The following is a 15,948-nucleotide window of genomic DNA, read 5'->3' as shown; positions in this document are numbered from 1 at the left end:
CGCTGTGTGGCTGTGCGCTGACTCCAAGCTGCCCCTGAAGTGACGGAGTGTAGCTTTAAAACAGGACAACCAATGCATGCTGATGTTACTTTCCGCAAATGTTAGTACCAGTCTGCTGAGTACCAACTTGCAACCTTTTCAGAGGTTAAAAAAGACCACTCCGCAGAACGGGGAAGTAGGAGGGCAGTGAGGAATCTGCAGTTAGGTAGAGTACCCACCAGAAACAGCGCTACAGAAGGTAAGCAAGCTGTTCTTTTGGTAGATACTTCTAACCACATATTCCTCATTTTAGAATAGATTCCAACCGAAGGAGCTTACATCTCCTATTTCGAGGGGTGAGTGGAAGCAAATAATGCTAGTAGACTGCTTGACTGCTCAACATGAAAAGCAGTCACTACCTTTGGGAGAAAGATTGCCCCAGTCCTCAGCACCAATTTGTCTAGAAAGGAGGTAGTGCAGAGAGTTTGCAATGAAAGTGTCTGCAGTTCACTTATAGGCAAAATGACATAATCGCACTGAGGAAGCCATTCTTTAAGGTCAGGTGATGTAATAAGCCACTACGCATAGACTTAAACAACATACACATGAGGAATATTAAGACCAAGGTAAGATCCCACTGTGGCACCACAAATGGTTTGGCAGGGAACATATATGTCAAACCTTTTTAAAAAACTCATGACAACAAATAATTTAAACAAGGACAGTTATTTATGATAAAGGTACAATGGCTGAAGGGGCAGACAATTGAACTTTTACAGTTCCCACAAGGCTAAAGATAAAGCAAACAAAACGCCGTCCAATGGCTTCAACTGTAAGAGGTCAGCATTCCGGGCACCACACCAAGTTACAAACATGTCCCACCGCTCAGCAGAGATGGGGTGCATCGAGGTGAGGGTGACATTCACTGTTTCAGGTGGCAAATTGAAAACAGTCAATTGCTGCTGCTCAATCTCCATGCATAGAGGTTTAACTTGTGGAGATTCAGGCAGAGACCGAAGACGTGCTACGTATGCAGAAGGTCCTCACAAAGTGGACAGATGTTTATATTCAGGAGTTCCGGATACCAAACTACCAAATCCGGGGCAACTTGGGCCCAGTTCCTGATCTTTTTAAGAACTTGGTGCATGAGAGGTTGGTGAACAAGTCTCAGCGCCAGGAAGGCATACTGGAGTCCCTTGTTCCAGTACAGTTGGAGTGCGTCTTCGCAGAAACTCAAATGCCCAAAATTGCTGAGACTGTGTGGTTTTGAATGTGGAGAAAAGATCTGGCCAGTGCTCCCTCCACTGTTTGAATACCTCGCACCACCTCAGGATCTGGGTGGCACTCATGATTTGTCAGACTAAGTGCCTGATTTAGATCTTGGCGTACAGGTTATTCCGTCGCAACGGTGACGGATATCCCGTCCTCCGAAATATAAATCCCATAGGATAAAATAGGATTTAGATTCCAGCGGATGGGTTATCCGTCACCGTTGTGACAGAGTAACTCATCCGCAGAGATCTAAGTCGGGCCCCAAGCCTGCTCAATTCGTCTGCTCTGGCATTCAGGGATCCTGCTAGGTTGTTGGCGGGGAGGAAGTTGTGCTGGTGCTTAGCTACCTCCAAAGACAACGCCGCTTGGCATAGGACCCAAATCCCCACATCGCCTTGCTTATTGCAGTACCAAATGGTAGTGGTGACCATGAGAATCTGCACTGACCTCCACCAGAAGGACAGCAGGAAAGAGAATGCCCTGTAGCTCCAACAGGTTGACTTGGAGCCGACACCCCCCACTGGAGACCAAAGGCTTCAAAACTCCACCTCCCACAAGTGACCCCCCGCCCCCTAAACCAGTAGCGATGTGTAACCACTATCAGCTGAAGGCAGGGGGGGAGTGGCCTACCACAGGAGATTGTGATTGGTCAGCCACCACTGCAGCTCATGGGCTATCTCCTCTGTGACCTAGATATTTTTGGGGAGGTGGACTAGATGATTGGCGCAGTGAGGCTTCAAGTTTCACTCCATGGCTTGCATGTGCTAGCTGGCATAGCTGGCAAGGAGGATGCAAAAGGCTAAGAGACTTAGAGCTAGCCTCACAGGGAACCAGGTCTGAACCCGAAACATCGGAATCAAATGTCCCAAACTCCACTGTGCCCATGATCATCCCAAAGAATGCTAGCTTATTGATGCAATCAAGTGGGACTTTGGCTCTTTTTATTTTGAACCATTTTAATGTCAAGAGTTCCACCGTTGAGCAGAGGCGGTCCACAATTAACTGTGGCAAGCCGGCCTTTAGCAGCCAGCTTTGAATATGACTCTTTACAACGCGAGTCATTACATTGAGTGCCTTTACAACACAGTAGTTACAACAACGGCGTTGTTACAACGCAGTACCATTACAACGCAAGTCGCTGTAACGACTTGCTCTAGATGGCGCGCTGGACTTAGGAATAGTATAATTTACTATTTCAACTCCAATGTGTGTTGGAATAGTAAATCATACTATTCCTTAGTCTATAGCGCAATCTAGAGCAAGTCATTGTAACAAGTTGTGTTGTAAAGGTACTGCGTTGTAACAACGTGGCCGTTGCAACGACCGCTTTGTGAAGGTATTGCGGTGTAATGTCCGCGTTGTAAAGGTTATTTCCTGCCAGCTGTTAGCGTGCAGGAACCCTCAACCTCTAAAGATGAGCAACGACCACCAATATCACTTTCGTGAAGAACCCGGGAGCGTTGATGAGGCCTATTGGGAGCACTGCAAGGAAAATTGAAAATGCTCCTGGCCCATCTCGATCCACTGGTGTTGTCTGTAGGACTGCAAGACGGCTATATGAAAATAAGCATTTGGCAAGTCCAAGGGCACAATCCATTTCTCTGGTCCAGGCCTGAAAGGAGCTGAGCTAATGTGAGCATTTAAAATGTGTTCATCCGACATAAGGCATTCAGGGGTCAAAGGGCCAAGATCGGCCTAAGGCCCCCCCATCTGTTTTCATGAGCAGTTAATAGCGAGATTAACAACCTCCACCTTTCTGTGTGTCCAGTACCCTTTCTATGGCACCCTAGGGAAGCATAAGGTTTACCTCCTGTGGCAGATGCTCCGTTAAAATTCATTTGGTGTGGGAGGGATTTTGAGTGGGGAGGAGAGAAAAGGTAAGGCGTAGTTGAACAATTTGCACCCATCCGTTGGACGCAATAGTCGCTCAACCCAGGAGAAAGTGTTGAATCCTGCCCCCAACTAGTTGGGTATAAGCAGTTGAGGAAAAACTAACACAGTTTGTTGGCCACTGTAGCAAAGGAAAAGGAGTTGGAGAACTAATGAGACTGCTGACCTGCTGACCTGCATGCATTCTGCACGTTTATAAAAGGACTGGGCTGTCTGCTGCATCACTGTCTGGGAAGGCTGTCTCGGACTATATGGCAGACCCCTGGAATAGCCCCTGATGTTTTGGAACTGGTGAGGAAAGTACTTCGCAAGAGCCACCAGCCCCAGGGAACGTGTTGAAGCTGTTCTACAGAGTCTGTGTTCTCTCCAAAGAGACAACACCCATATCCATTAGTGATTCCTGGATGTTTCTGGAAAGTCGGGATCATCTCAACAAGGTGTGCCTGCTGAGGGCAACACAGATACCGACCACCCTCCCAAGGCAGTATGTGGTATCCAAGCCTGAATGGATGACGTACTTCTTGCCCATCATTGATTGTCTGAGCCAAAGAGGCCCTAAGGTCAGAAATTAATTATGATTCACCTTACTTGTTGACGGTGTTGAATGATAGTCTCCTTGGAAGAGAGCTTGGAGATAAACTTCGGGCTGTGGCGCACGGAGCAATGTTGCCCGGCCTGACCTAGCTGAGTAGCTTTGCTATAAAATTCCCCGGATCCAGTCTGGAGCCTGGGAATATTCTAAGGCAGAGGTTTTCAAACTTTTTTGCTCTGAGCCCCCCTAAGGAAAATGTTTTGAAGTCGGGCCCCCCTCCAAAACTTTATGGCAAGGCTTGGGGGAGCGGGACTGGTATCAGGGGGCTAGGAGTACGAGATCATTTCAAGGGTACTTTTCTGTAGCTCATATTCTGCACTAAATATGAGCAGTATAAAAGAGGAAATACGCCACACAAAATATAAATTGACCACAAAACTCTGGCTCACATAAGTAGGGTGTTGTGAGCCCTCATTCTCCTGGACCCCAATGCAGATGTACCTGCGAGACTAATGATAGCTGCAGCCCTGAGTAGCAGGCTGCCTCTCTGCCTCTGCCTTTCTCTACCATGCCTGGCCATCATTCTAGCCCTGACAGACTCTCTGATCCCTTCAGACAAAAATGAGCCCCCACATGTTTCCACACTTTGCAGTAACGGTTAGACCCTGCTTTAGTGCCAGCAAGGCCCATGCCTCTTTTGCAGAGTAAGACAGTAGTGATTCTGTTGCAGTAGGCCCCTCAACCCAGGGGATCCAGTGCCATGTTACCTGCTTCACTAGCGAGAGGTACAGCCATGCAAAACAGTCTCATCTGTTCTGTGCTAAAAACATGGGCCCGATATTGCGTCATACCCCTTCTCTCATCTCTCGGAGGCGAAAACTAAGCTGTCTACTCTGCTTTGACATTCACCTCCCTTGGGCCATGGTATGAGGACAAAAATACTGGCACAGAAAGGGTGCACTGGAACCTGATGCAAACAAGCAAGAATAGTAAAATAGCCATAATTGGGGTTTGTTGGCCTCTCACACCACTGGGCCTCAGTGTCATTGCACCTGCAGTACCAATGATACTTACTGCCCTAGGAAACAGGCTTTGTCCTCAGCCCACTACGCAGAGATATCATTTCTAGGCCTGAGGCTCAAAGTAGACTGTCTGCCTCTTTGTGCAATGTTTTTAAAAAAGGTAACAATGTCCCACATCTCCCCCTCCCAGTGCTGGGGCCCTGTTCCCTGTGCAACAAGGGTGGCCTGGGCCCTAATACAAGCAAGGAAAATGGGTCTCCACTCCAGTCTTTGCTGCAGTCATAATTGCAGTGCAGTGGCACTCTCACACTCTTGGTCCCAGTGCCACTGGAATGAAGCGATTGTGTCTTTTTTCCGCATAAAAAACGAGTTACTTACCTGTACACTATGGTTCTCCAGTATTATCTTTCATAGATTCACATGCTTATATCTTCACCGTCGTCATGGTGGGAGCCTCACGGTAACAGAATAACCATAGCCGTAAAAGAAAAAAAACTGCCTGGAAACCATCGAGAGTAAACCTCTGTATAATCACCTATCCTCATTATATGGACCAAACCACAGCCACTCAGCAACCAGCCCAGAGATACACTATCCCCAGCAGAGCCACCATACCTCAGACTTCCAACAGCCCAAGAGTGAGCTACGGATGAAACCAGACATAAAGGTGGTCTACCTAAGAAGAAACGGGGAGGTGGGTGGGCCGCATGTGAATCTATGAAAGATAATACTGGAGAACCATAGTGTACAGGTAAGTAACTAGTTTTTTCTCCAGTATTGAATCTTAGATTCACATGCTTGTATCAGAATAGAAAGCAGTCCTAGGATAGACCCCTTTGTCACCAGGGCGCTGCATTGATTTAAAAAAAAAAAAAAAAATGTAACGCTATACTGCAAATATATTTCCTCCTAGCCTGCTGCTGATAACTGGTGTTAGAGGACTGATACTGCGGATTGTTGGAGAACTGGCGGTATCCCTGCTGTTGGTAAGGTTGGTATCTATTTTAATTGAAAAGAGGAGCGCTGATGGAATTGTCCTCTTGATCCTCTTCCACGAAAAGAATGATAACGGCCCTGTTGTATGGACCCAAGAGCTCCAGCCGTGTCTGTGTCTGCCTTTATCCCCTGAAGCGCTTCATCAACATGCTTACCGAAAAGACTCTCCCCATCAAATGGCATGTCCATGATTTTTGCCTGGGCTTCAGGTCTGAAAGATGTTGATTTCAGCCATCCTTGTCTGCGAAGTGCGACTGCACCTGCCATCTGCCTAAAGCTCACTGATACAATGTCCATTGCAATATCAATGGACTCCGAGGCTGCTCTGGCTCCATCCTGGAGAATTGTAGACGCTTCCTCTTTCTTGTCGTCCGGAAGGTGGGACAGAATTGGTGCTATATCAGACCACATTTGTCTATTGTACCTGCTGATGAGAGATAGAGCATTTGCTGCCCTGTGTGGTACTGTAAATTTCGGAAATCATGTTGGTAGCATGGTCCTACCATGCCGATTTTGGTATCAGCGAACCGCAAATGACTAATGCGGTATGTATGAGTGTTTTCGTCATATGTCACCGATGAATTCACCGTGTATACGATACAACATGTCGAACCCTCGGGTTCCATTTTAAAAGGGTAACCATTTTGTGGTTGCCCTCACATAGGCTACGCTTTGAGGCCATGCCTAGGCCTAAAGGACACGCAATCTTTCTTTGACTTCTTTGTGGCCTATGCAAACTGACTCCGCTGCCCGAGGTCAATCCTGTCCGGCCGGTTCCTTTTACTGCGGCCTTATGGGATTAGCATCAGGGCCAGACACATCGTAAAGTCATGTATCCCACGCGACTTCTGACTAATCCCTTTCACACCTGACTCTGTTTCCTACTTTATGGCTTGTTTTATGAGGAAGAGGTGTCCGTTTTATTGGGATCTGCTGATATCTGATGAGGGTTCTGAGCCTCGCTGGGTAAATAATTACGTGCTGACCGAGCTGAAATGTGGGATTATCATCATGACTGTGCTCTTTCTTTGAAGCGAAAACATGTGAACGACCACTTGTAAAAGAGGGCGGTGTCGCCCAGAGCGTAATATTCTGTATATAAGAAAAGACTGGTTTTTGGTTTGGGGCAGTCTCCTGAGAACATACATCGTGTTGTACTTCTCGGATACCTGTGATTGGTCTGCAGCCAATAAATACGATCTTTGACTTCACCTAGAAGACTCTGTGTTTCTGTGGTCCAAAACAGGAAGAACTCGAAGTCTTCGGGTGTGTCCCCTGGCACCGCTGGGTTGGTTCTGAAAAACCCAGTACTTCACCTGATGGAAGCTGCTGCCATAACCGCAAAACGCTTTCCAACGCTATCCAACCTCCTTCCTTCCTAGTCAGGGGGAACCGAACATGAAGAGACTGGATTTTTGGAACGTCTTTGAGCTGCCTGAGTTACCACAGACTCAGGACGTGGATGTCCAATCAGGCACACTGGTGAAGTCTCAGGAGCACGGTATTTCTTTTCAATTTTTGGAATTGAGGCTGGTACTGAAGCCGGATTTCTCATTAATTTCAAGCCTTCATCCCATATATGTTGAATAATCGGGATAGCTCTTATAGATTTCCGCGAAGTTTCCTTAAAATCTTAAAGAAAATATTAATTCTCCTTAACAGGTAATGAAAGTTCAAACCTTTTTGAGGCTTTTTCAACCAGATCATGGAAACTTGCAATGTCTTCTGGCGGGGAACTCGCTTGAGGCAGGGGTGATGAAGGAGAAGTTGGCACAATATATTGATCCCACTCATCCCCTTCTACGTCATCTTGTGGTATCTCTCCTTCTTCTGTTTGATCTTCATGATCACTCTCTACCAAATCATCCCGAATAGTAATTATTTTCGGAGACACTACTTTTTGCACTGGAGGCGTCTGAACCACTGGTGTCTGAACCACTGTCTGTGGTATATTTGCTGAGGTGGCGGCTGGAGCATTATCCTCTGGAAAACGCCGATAATAACTGTTTATCATATGTCTTAAATCCGTTATTAAGGATATCGGCACTGACATAGAGTCCTCCTGGACAATGGAACTCGCTTCTTCCACTTCCTCATAGTTATAAGCCTGATGGAAAGACTCATAACGAGTAGAACCTTGAACAGGTCGATCTTTAAAAGAGAACTGTTCCTGTACTCCCTGGAACTCTTCATCATCAGGTTCTTGACTTTTAATGTGTAGTTGAGAGGGACTATAGGCTACACCATAAGGCCCTTCATCTTCAGAATCCTGACAATCCAGAATATGGGATGGGAGAAGCAGAGAGATTTTAGGTGTTAAAAACTCTGCTTTCTTGCCCGTGGACGAGCCCGTCGACGGAGCATAACGTTTAATTGAGATGGAAGTGGAAGACTTCGTAGACGGAGATTTAAACACAGTTACCGTCGACAGCTTGCTCGACGACAGTCTAATCGTCGACGGGATCGTTGACAGAATAGGTGTTGACGTCGACGATGGCCTTACACTCACCGTCGACGGAGTCGTCGTCGTAGCGGCTGTCGACGACGCAGTCGTCGTCGAGGAAATCATTGTCGGAGTCGTCGACGCCTTCTTCGACGAGCTGACAGAAATATGTTTTGACTTTTGACAACGGCACTGACGACGGAGCCTTAGTCTCCAAGGAAGATTTATGAGTAGTTTGAAGCAAAGAAGAAGAAGAGGACTCTTTCTCTCTAGATTTCCCAGATTTTTGCCTTTTTTGATCTCCTTTCTCCTCAGAAGAATCCCTCTTATGCTTCTTGGATGTATGTCCCTTAGAATCTCCATCAGACTCAGAGTCTGTGGTTTTCTTCTTTTGGAGCCATTAGAGGAGACGTGCTTCTCTGTCCTTAAGAGTCTTCGCAGAGAAGGTACGACAGTGCTTGCATTCCTTAGGAACATGCTTGGGGTACAAGCAGTACAAGCACTCCTTGTCTGGATCCTCAGAAAACAATCTGGGTTTTTCACAGGACTTGCAGGATCTGAAGAGTCTCTTTTTAGAGCTTTCAGACATCTTGAATAATAAAGAGATGAAGAAATCACTACCTTACTTCCAACTGTTGAAGGTCAAAAGTTCAGCAAAGATACAAACTGAGCTAGGCTCAGGGAGACTCCTCACACGATGGCGGTTGGAAATCTGAGGTATGGTGGCTCTGCTGGGGATGGTGTATTTCTGGGCTGGTTGCTGATTGGCTGTGGTTTGGTCCATATAATGAGGATAGGTGGTTATACAGAGGTTTACTCTCTATGGTTTCCAGGCAGTTTCTTTTCTTTTACTGCTATGGTTATTCTGTTACCGTGAGACTCCCACCATGATGACGGGGAAGATAAAAGCATGTGAATCTATGAAAGATTCAATACTGGAGAATTATGGATATGCCACATTTGCCACATAATCCATCATCTGGTGCATAAGCTGCAGAATTTAGAAAAAAAATGTTTCTAGCTCCAACGGATCAAAAGTTACTAAAATGTGGCGACATGTGGTCCCACACAATGGAAGGCCCTTGACAGAGGTTAAATTGTCACCTTTCATTTGCTTATTTCTGTATTTGGTTATTAAACTGGTACTAATGAGGTAAAATATTTTCCCAAACAGTATTACCATGTGAAAAAAGTACAAAATAATGAAGCAACACTGTAAAAAATATGCCACATTATTCCACATAATTTGCCTTTTCTTCTTGCATAATTTTGTCAACCCTAATTCCAGTGGCTCTGACTAAACCATTCTGCAGCAGCCTAGCTTATATTGGGTATAATGCAGTTTGAATTAATGATTAACATATTGACATTCACAGTAATTTCTGTTACAGGCTAGGACCTCGTAGATCTATATAGACACAAGTCCCTTTTCCCCACTGCGCCCACCAAAGTACATTTCTGTAACTCTTTGGCTTCATACACAAACATCTGCAGGGATTGCATTAACCATTTGAGGATTCATAAGTATTATCTTGAAACTATTTTTCATTTACGTTACCTGCAGGTGAAAAAATAGCACGAAATAGTTCCAGAATATTATCTATTGGACCATTTGTGCAGTGAGCAGGTCAACAGAGCTAAATACCAAACATAAAGGTTAAAACCAACACAGTGTTAGGTTCCAGTGTAAGCAATAAACAGGAACATGTCAGTCTCTTCTCCATTTAAAATAAGGGCATTTGGCAAGACATAGTCCAATATGTTTATGTTAGTAAACTTTACAAATTGCTTAAGACGGCTGAGATGTGTAACAATGTCCAGTTAGCACTTGTAAAATCGTTGACATATAAAAATTGCAGTTCTCACAATCTGCTTGAAGGCATCATCATCTCCATGAGTGTGCCACCTTGCAGCACATTTTCGATTTGGACCAGTCTGCTACTGATCTTCTGTTAGTTGGTTTCTAAATGTCTTTAGAGAGATCATCTTCTTCAAGTTTCTTAATTTTATTTTTCAAATTAATAATAGTTTCACGACTAGCTTTCAACCTTTCTTTGAGCTCAGAGATTTCAAAATTGATTTTCTTTCTAGCAGCGTCCATCTTCCCCTTAGTTTTGGTTTCCAATTTGCTAAATTCAGTTTCATGCTTGTATGCTCCGTGTGTTAACTGGCGAGATGTTGTCAATAGCTGTTGCAGCTAGAAGATCATCTCGTCGTAAAATTTCGAAACCACTGTTTTCTTTCCTAGCATTTCTTGGTCTTAGACTGGAACAGTTTCAGCAAGTGATACAGAGTAACGTCGTTCATTAGGATCAATAAAAAATATTTTGACAATTACTTCAAATTCACCCCAGCCTATTTCAGTAATTTCATATGGTGGTTTAGTCACAACCCATAAAGGACTGCAGTAACTTTCATGCAATTTACATTGGATTTTCTTCACATATGCTGACATATCCTCATTCCTATACGGTTTAATGTACACCGTCCACTAATGAGTGTGACCTTCTTCTTCCCTTTTCTTTCCAAAATATCTGGCACATTCCCATAAACTATAGGTAGGCTATCTGGTTTTAGGTTTAAACCTATAATAACTGATAAAACCCCACCAAAAGGAAAATAGCCATCACCGGTGTAAACATATAAACACTGAAAAAACACCTTTGCAACCACAAACTAAGTGCCATTCAAAGAAAGGAAAAGAGGAGTGAAAGACATTTTTATTTCTTCCTGAAGAGGCCAATACAATGTAGCTTTGATATACAAGGTAGCATCAAGAAAGACTGGGCTAACATTATTCTGCTTGAGGTTTGTTGTTTAAGGATGTCACTAAAACATCGTCTCTTCTTCCTTCTGCTTTTTTCTATTTTGTGGTCTTTGGTCTAAAGATGCAGTGTTTAGAAGCATCTTTTAGGTCTTATTTAGTTATTTTATAAACTGTAGAGAATCAGGAAATATCAAACTCATATTTGATATTTTGGCTACATTTGATTTCACTGATAGGTAAAATGGCTGGTTTCATAAGAATCTTTCCTAATGTGTACCATCACATTTACCCACAGACAGAGAATGGGTGAAATCCTTTGATACATCAGCCCACTTTTCTAGTGAGTCAGTATTGAATGCAAGTGAATTGCCAAACACCCCAAGCTTTAAACATTCAATGCAAGATGTAGTGACAGGTATATGTGAACAGAATGTTGTCACCAAGCATCTGAGATTGTGGTGAAAATATGACACCAGCCGTTTGGTAAAAATGGAACGCAGTGTTGCTTGGAATGCTGCTTAAAAAAGTTCCTGCCAAGTTCAATAAAGATTGGAGTGATATTGTTTGTATTTGCAGTAATTCAGCTACGTATGTGAACAAGTTCTATGATGGTCTGTCAAAATCGACACCTGAGCTTAAGTGCTTCCCTGTAAGAGTTCCTTGTCAGTTGCTAGACCGTATGCTGAAAGCATTTTTACAATCTTCGGAGTTAATGAAGAATGCTATTGACTTTGTAGTCCATTCTGATGCAGTAAAAATGTATTTGGATCTCATATACCCTGTGCACATGCACCATCAGTGCAGAAAGCAACCAATAATTAAAATTAAATTAAAATTCCATAAACACTGGAAAAACACTGTTTCTGTTGTTTTTAATGGCGCAAAAATGCGTAACCACTGACAACCACTGTTTTTTTAAGGTATTGAAAAAACTGAAAAAACCCCACCAGAATTTACTAAAAATAGAAACTGAAAACAGGAAAGCCTAACTATAGGCTTCACAATGGTAACACCCGGCACGGGTCCCATTCGAAAAATGTAATGGGCTCTGCTGCTGACCCCTGGCCTGGAATCCGACGCCGCAGACAGGTTTACCTGGCCCTACGCAGCATGCAAGCTCCCATTATGCACTTTTCAATCATGTCTTTGTTCCTGTCATGCACATCAGCTGCTGTTTGTAAATGAAGACCGCCTGATATATTGGCCTCCAATGAAAAGAGCCCTCTTTGATGGGAATATTTAGCAACGCGATTGGTGATTCTCACTAAGAAAGGTGTTACCATGGCACTGCTGTACATTTCTATGACCACCATTGTGCAAGGCTGTGGAGTCGGAGTTCTTAAGAGCAGTCCCTGAGTCTCTATTGTCAGACATTCTAACCTGGGCTCATTGCTGCTTCAGAAACTGCCTAAAAACATTATCACTCAAGGACACTTGTAGGAAATTCATAAATTCAAAATAGTGAAATCTTCTTGTTACAATCTACGAATCTGCCTTTTCTGATGTTTTCACCCCCTCTTCCCACTTTCTTTGCTTGTTTTCAACCCTTTCCTTTTTCAAATTTTTGTACATAAAGGCTATCTCCCTGGCCAAATATAAATAAAACACTTGAAAAAACAAACTTGAGATAGACTTTGGGTCCTTCTTGAGCTCAGAGCCACACTCTGGGGTCTCAGTCCATGTCTCAGTCAACATGTGAAATTGCCATGTTTGCTGACACAAAAATCAGGAACCAGAAGAGGTGCTCAGTGACCCTAGCAGTGGATGAACCAACATCATACAGGGGACATTTCTGTCCCAACAAGTGTACGAAGAACTTTCAAGTTTCAGAACTCGTTTGCTTTCTTTTTGAGCATGGCCATCCCAAGATGTGCTCTGCGAGACTAATGTGACTGCAGTGGTTCACACCAATAGCAAACGAAGTAAACATGGCACAAAAAGACAAAGTAAAGAATATGGTCATGTGTCAAGAAATATCCCAATACCTTGAGACCTACCACCAGCATTACTCGTCTACAGCAGCAGGAAATGCACTTCTGTGGCCATCGCAATATAGTGCGCCCTATAGAGACTTACATTCCTAAGAGACAAATGCCTGCGCGGATTGCAGACATCAGTTCTTTTACACATTTGACAGGAGAGGGAAGGTGCACACAAACTCTAACGGCATTACTTCTGAAACTTCTGTGCCCCCCCTAAAGAATGTTCTTTCAGTTTATCACAACTTTGTAAACACAAGCACAGCACACAGTTATATTCAATGAAACCATCTCACAAAGTGGCAGAGGTTTATCAGGTACGGTAAACGAACACAAGGATCACATCACTGCATTTTGTTTTGTGACATCAGTGAGGGCATGGGACTTGCACATGAAATATAGCAACATGAACAGTAAAGGGGAGTGAAGCATGAAAGGAAGAGGGATCAGGGACAAGAAGAACAAAGGATCAAACACTGGTCTTACTGGATCCCTTCAATGAAACACACAGGCAGAAAAGAACAGTGGAGCGAGGTGAGGTAAAACTAACCAAAGAACAACTGATGGGGATTGTGAAGTCACGATGGGTGCACTGACTGCAATAATACTGAATATAGAAGAAACCCCGTGCAAATGTGGAGTCACAGGGCCTCAGTCCCGTGTCTATGTCATGTGGGCAAGGTTTACTTACCGAGAAGACCATCCAGGCTTTGCTGCGTCTCAGGGTCCCGAGGTTCGACGCAACAAGACTTCACATTCTCTTTTATGTTTGATGATGTAGGACATGAGACATCTGGGAGGCCTGTAAAAACACATATGAGTAATAATTTCAAAACAAGAGACTGAGAAGGATTGTGGTGACTGCAGTGTGTTTAAGAGGGTGAGCGATGACCTCAATGTGCAAGCGAGGAGGGCGGAGCAGGGGTATATAACTGCATAACACAGTCACGCATTGAGAGGCAGAGGGAGGGGACCTCGAGAGAAGGCAGCTGTACAACATTCCCAGAGTGGCTGTTAGCATCCGATAGCTAGGACGGAGAAGAGGGAGCCTGATACAGACGGTCAGTTAGATATTGAGACCCTGCTCCCTCAGTGCACTGATACAGACGATCGATTAGACATTTAGATCCTGCTCCCTGAGTGCACTGATACAGACGGTCAGTTAGACATTTAGATCCTGCTCCCTCAGTGCACTGATACAGACGATCGATTAGACATTTAGATCCTGCTCCCACAGAGCACTGATACAGACGGTCAGTTTGAGATTCAGATCCTGCTCCCTCAGTGCACTGATACAGACGGTCAGTTAGACATTGAGACCCTGCTCCCTCAGTGCACTGATACAGACGGTCAGTTAGACATTGAGACCCTGCTCCCTCAGTGCACTGATACAGACGGTCAGTTAGACATTGAGATCCTGCTCCCTCAGTGCACTGATACAGACGGTCAGTTAGACATTGAGACCCTGCTCCCTCAGTGCACTGATACAGACGGTCAGTTAGACATTGAGATCCTGCTCCCTCAGTGCACTGATACAGACGGTCAGTTAGACATTTAGATCCTGCTCCCTGAGTGCACTGATACAGACGGTCAGTTAGACATTGAGATCCTTCTCCCTCAGTGTCCTGCTCCCTAACAGTGCCTCGGTCCATGACTGCCTCTCGCTGCCTGACAGCACCGAAACGATGAGAACAGCCTACTGCGTGACGGCTTGGAGCCTCTGAGAGCCTAGCACTCCCCAAAAGTGGCCTGCTCTCCCATGCATCCCCACTTTCCTGCAGTTTTCTGCTTCCCTCTGATCACAGTAACCTCACCCCCCCCCCTCCACTGCTACCAAAGCCCACCAATCTTGCTCCCGTGATGGCAACCCCATTCATTTTCACGTTGCCTCTGTTGATAAGCCTTAGCTCCACTTGGGCTTATTGTCAGACAGGAACAGCAGGAGTCCAGCAACACATTCCACTCTGACGATGTCCTGGTGCCACGCTTGCATGAATGTCCAGCTATCAAGGAGCACATGGCTCCACAGTGGCCAAGACTGTAAATTCCTAATCAAACCTTCGTTCCACATGTCAATGCCCAACATTGACTCGAGGCCCCGTCTCCTAGGTAGAACCGACACTAGGCCTGTACATTTCTGAATTACTAAGTCCCTATCACTGTTCACAAGGAAAAGCCTTTGTAAGCAAGAAAGCAGTTTATCCAATCCTTTCCCTCCTGGACTGGCCCTCTGTCACCTCAAACACCTCCTCCATGCTTCAGAGTGTGTCTGTACCTGCGTAACACTTAAAAAGGCAACACAATCACTTCCATGCCAAGAGTAGCTCCCTGTGTGCATTTTATTCATAGTTAACAGAGACAGGTCTCTAATGTGCAGAATACTGTCCTGTACTAATCTGAGTCTGGCAAACCCTTGGTCTTCATTGGTCTGTGGCATATCCCTGCCATTCCTTGTCAAACCCATGACAGCCTAGGTCTGCTTTCAATAGTGACTGCATAGTGTGCCGGTAGGACCTTGGACATAGGGTGACCAACTGGCATGGGTGCAAATTCAGGACGGTGAGTGTAAACATTCAGAACAAAGGGACAAAATTCAGGACAAAAATTCAGGACAGAAGGTCAAAATTCAGGACAAAAGGTACATCTTACAGAACCATCAGTGGAGGTCGTGCAATAGTATATAAGTAAGTAAACAGACAACCAACATAAGTACAAGTCAAAATGAGTTTATATTAGGTTGAGACAATCGTGCACTTCATGTTTTTTTGGTATGCGTACAACTTTGAGCAACTGTGCAGGTCTTTTTGTGGTATTTCATATGATCATAATCTATTTATATGGTTCCTGTACGGGTTGTCCAGTCTGATATTTTGTTGATAGTTCATAGTCCTGAGCAGGTATGTTTGGTAAGAGAAGTGGTCAGACAATCTGCTTGGATGGACTTTGTTACTAGCTTCTGATTTCGGAGTGCCATTTTGAATAGGAAAGCAGCACGTATAGAATGCCGCTAATTGGAACCTGCAGTGCTGGACTAGAGTACAGTCCTCCAAATGGCCAGCTTTATGTGT

At 44.6% G+C, this 15,948-nt stretch overlaps 2 pseudogenes across 1 annotated transcript in view; both read right to left on the bottom strand.

Moving 5' to 3' along the window:
- LOC146799983 (uncharacterized) overlaps positions 1–15,948 on the bottom strand; it is a 390,259-nt pseudogene that overhangs the window by 29,501 nt on the left and 344,810 nt on the right. The window contains exon 11 of the transcript XR_014968028.1: positions 13,572–13,682. The product of XR_014968028.1 is annotated as an uncharacterized LOC146799983 (transcript). The remainder of the gene's footprint in view (positions 1–13,571; positions 13,683–15,948) is intronic.
- LOC146799984 (YEATS domain-containing protein 4-like) lies at positions 10,098–11,930 on the bottom strand (annotated as a pseudogene).

Source organism: Triturus cristatus, chromosome 8 (assembly GCF_964204655.1).
Source record: "Triturus cristatus chromosome 8, aTriCri1.1, whole genome shotgun sequence".
In the NCBI taxonomy this organism is placed as follows: Eukaryota; Metazoa; Chordata; class Amphibia; order Caudata; family Salamandridae; genus Triturus; species Triturus cristatus.
The sequence above is the reverse complement of the archived record's forward strand: the minus strand, read 5'-3'. Positions and strand labels throughout refer to the sequence as shown.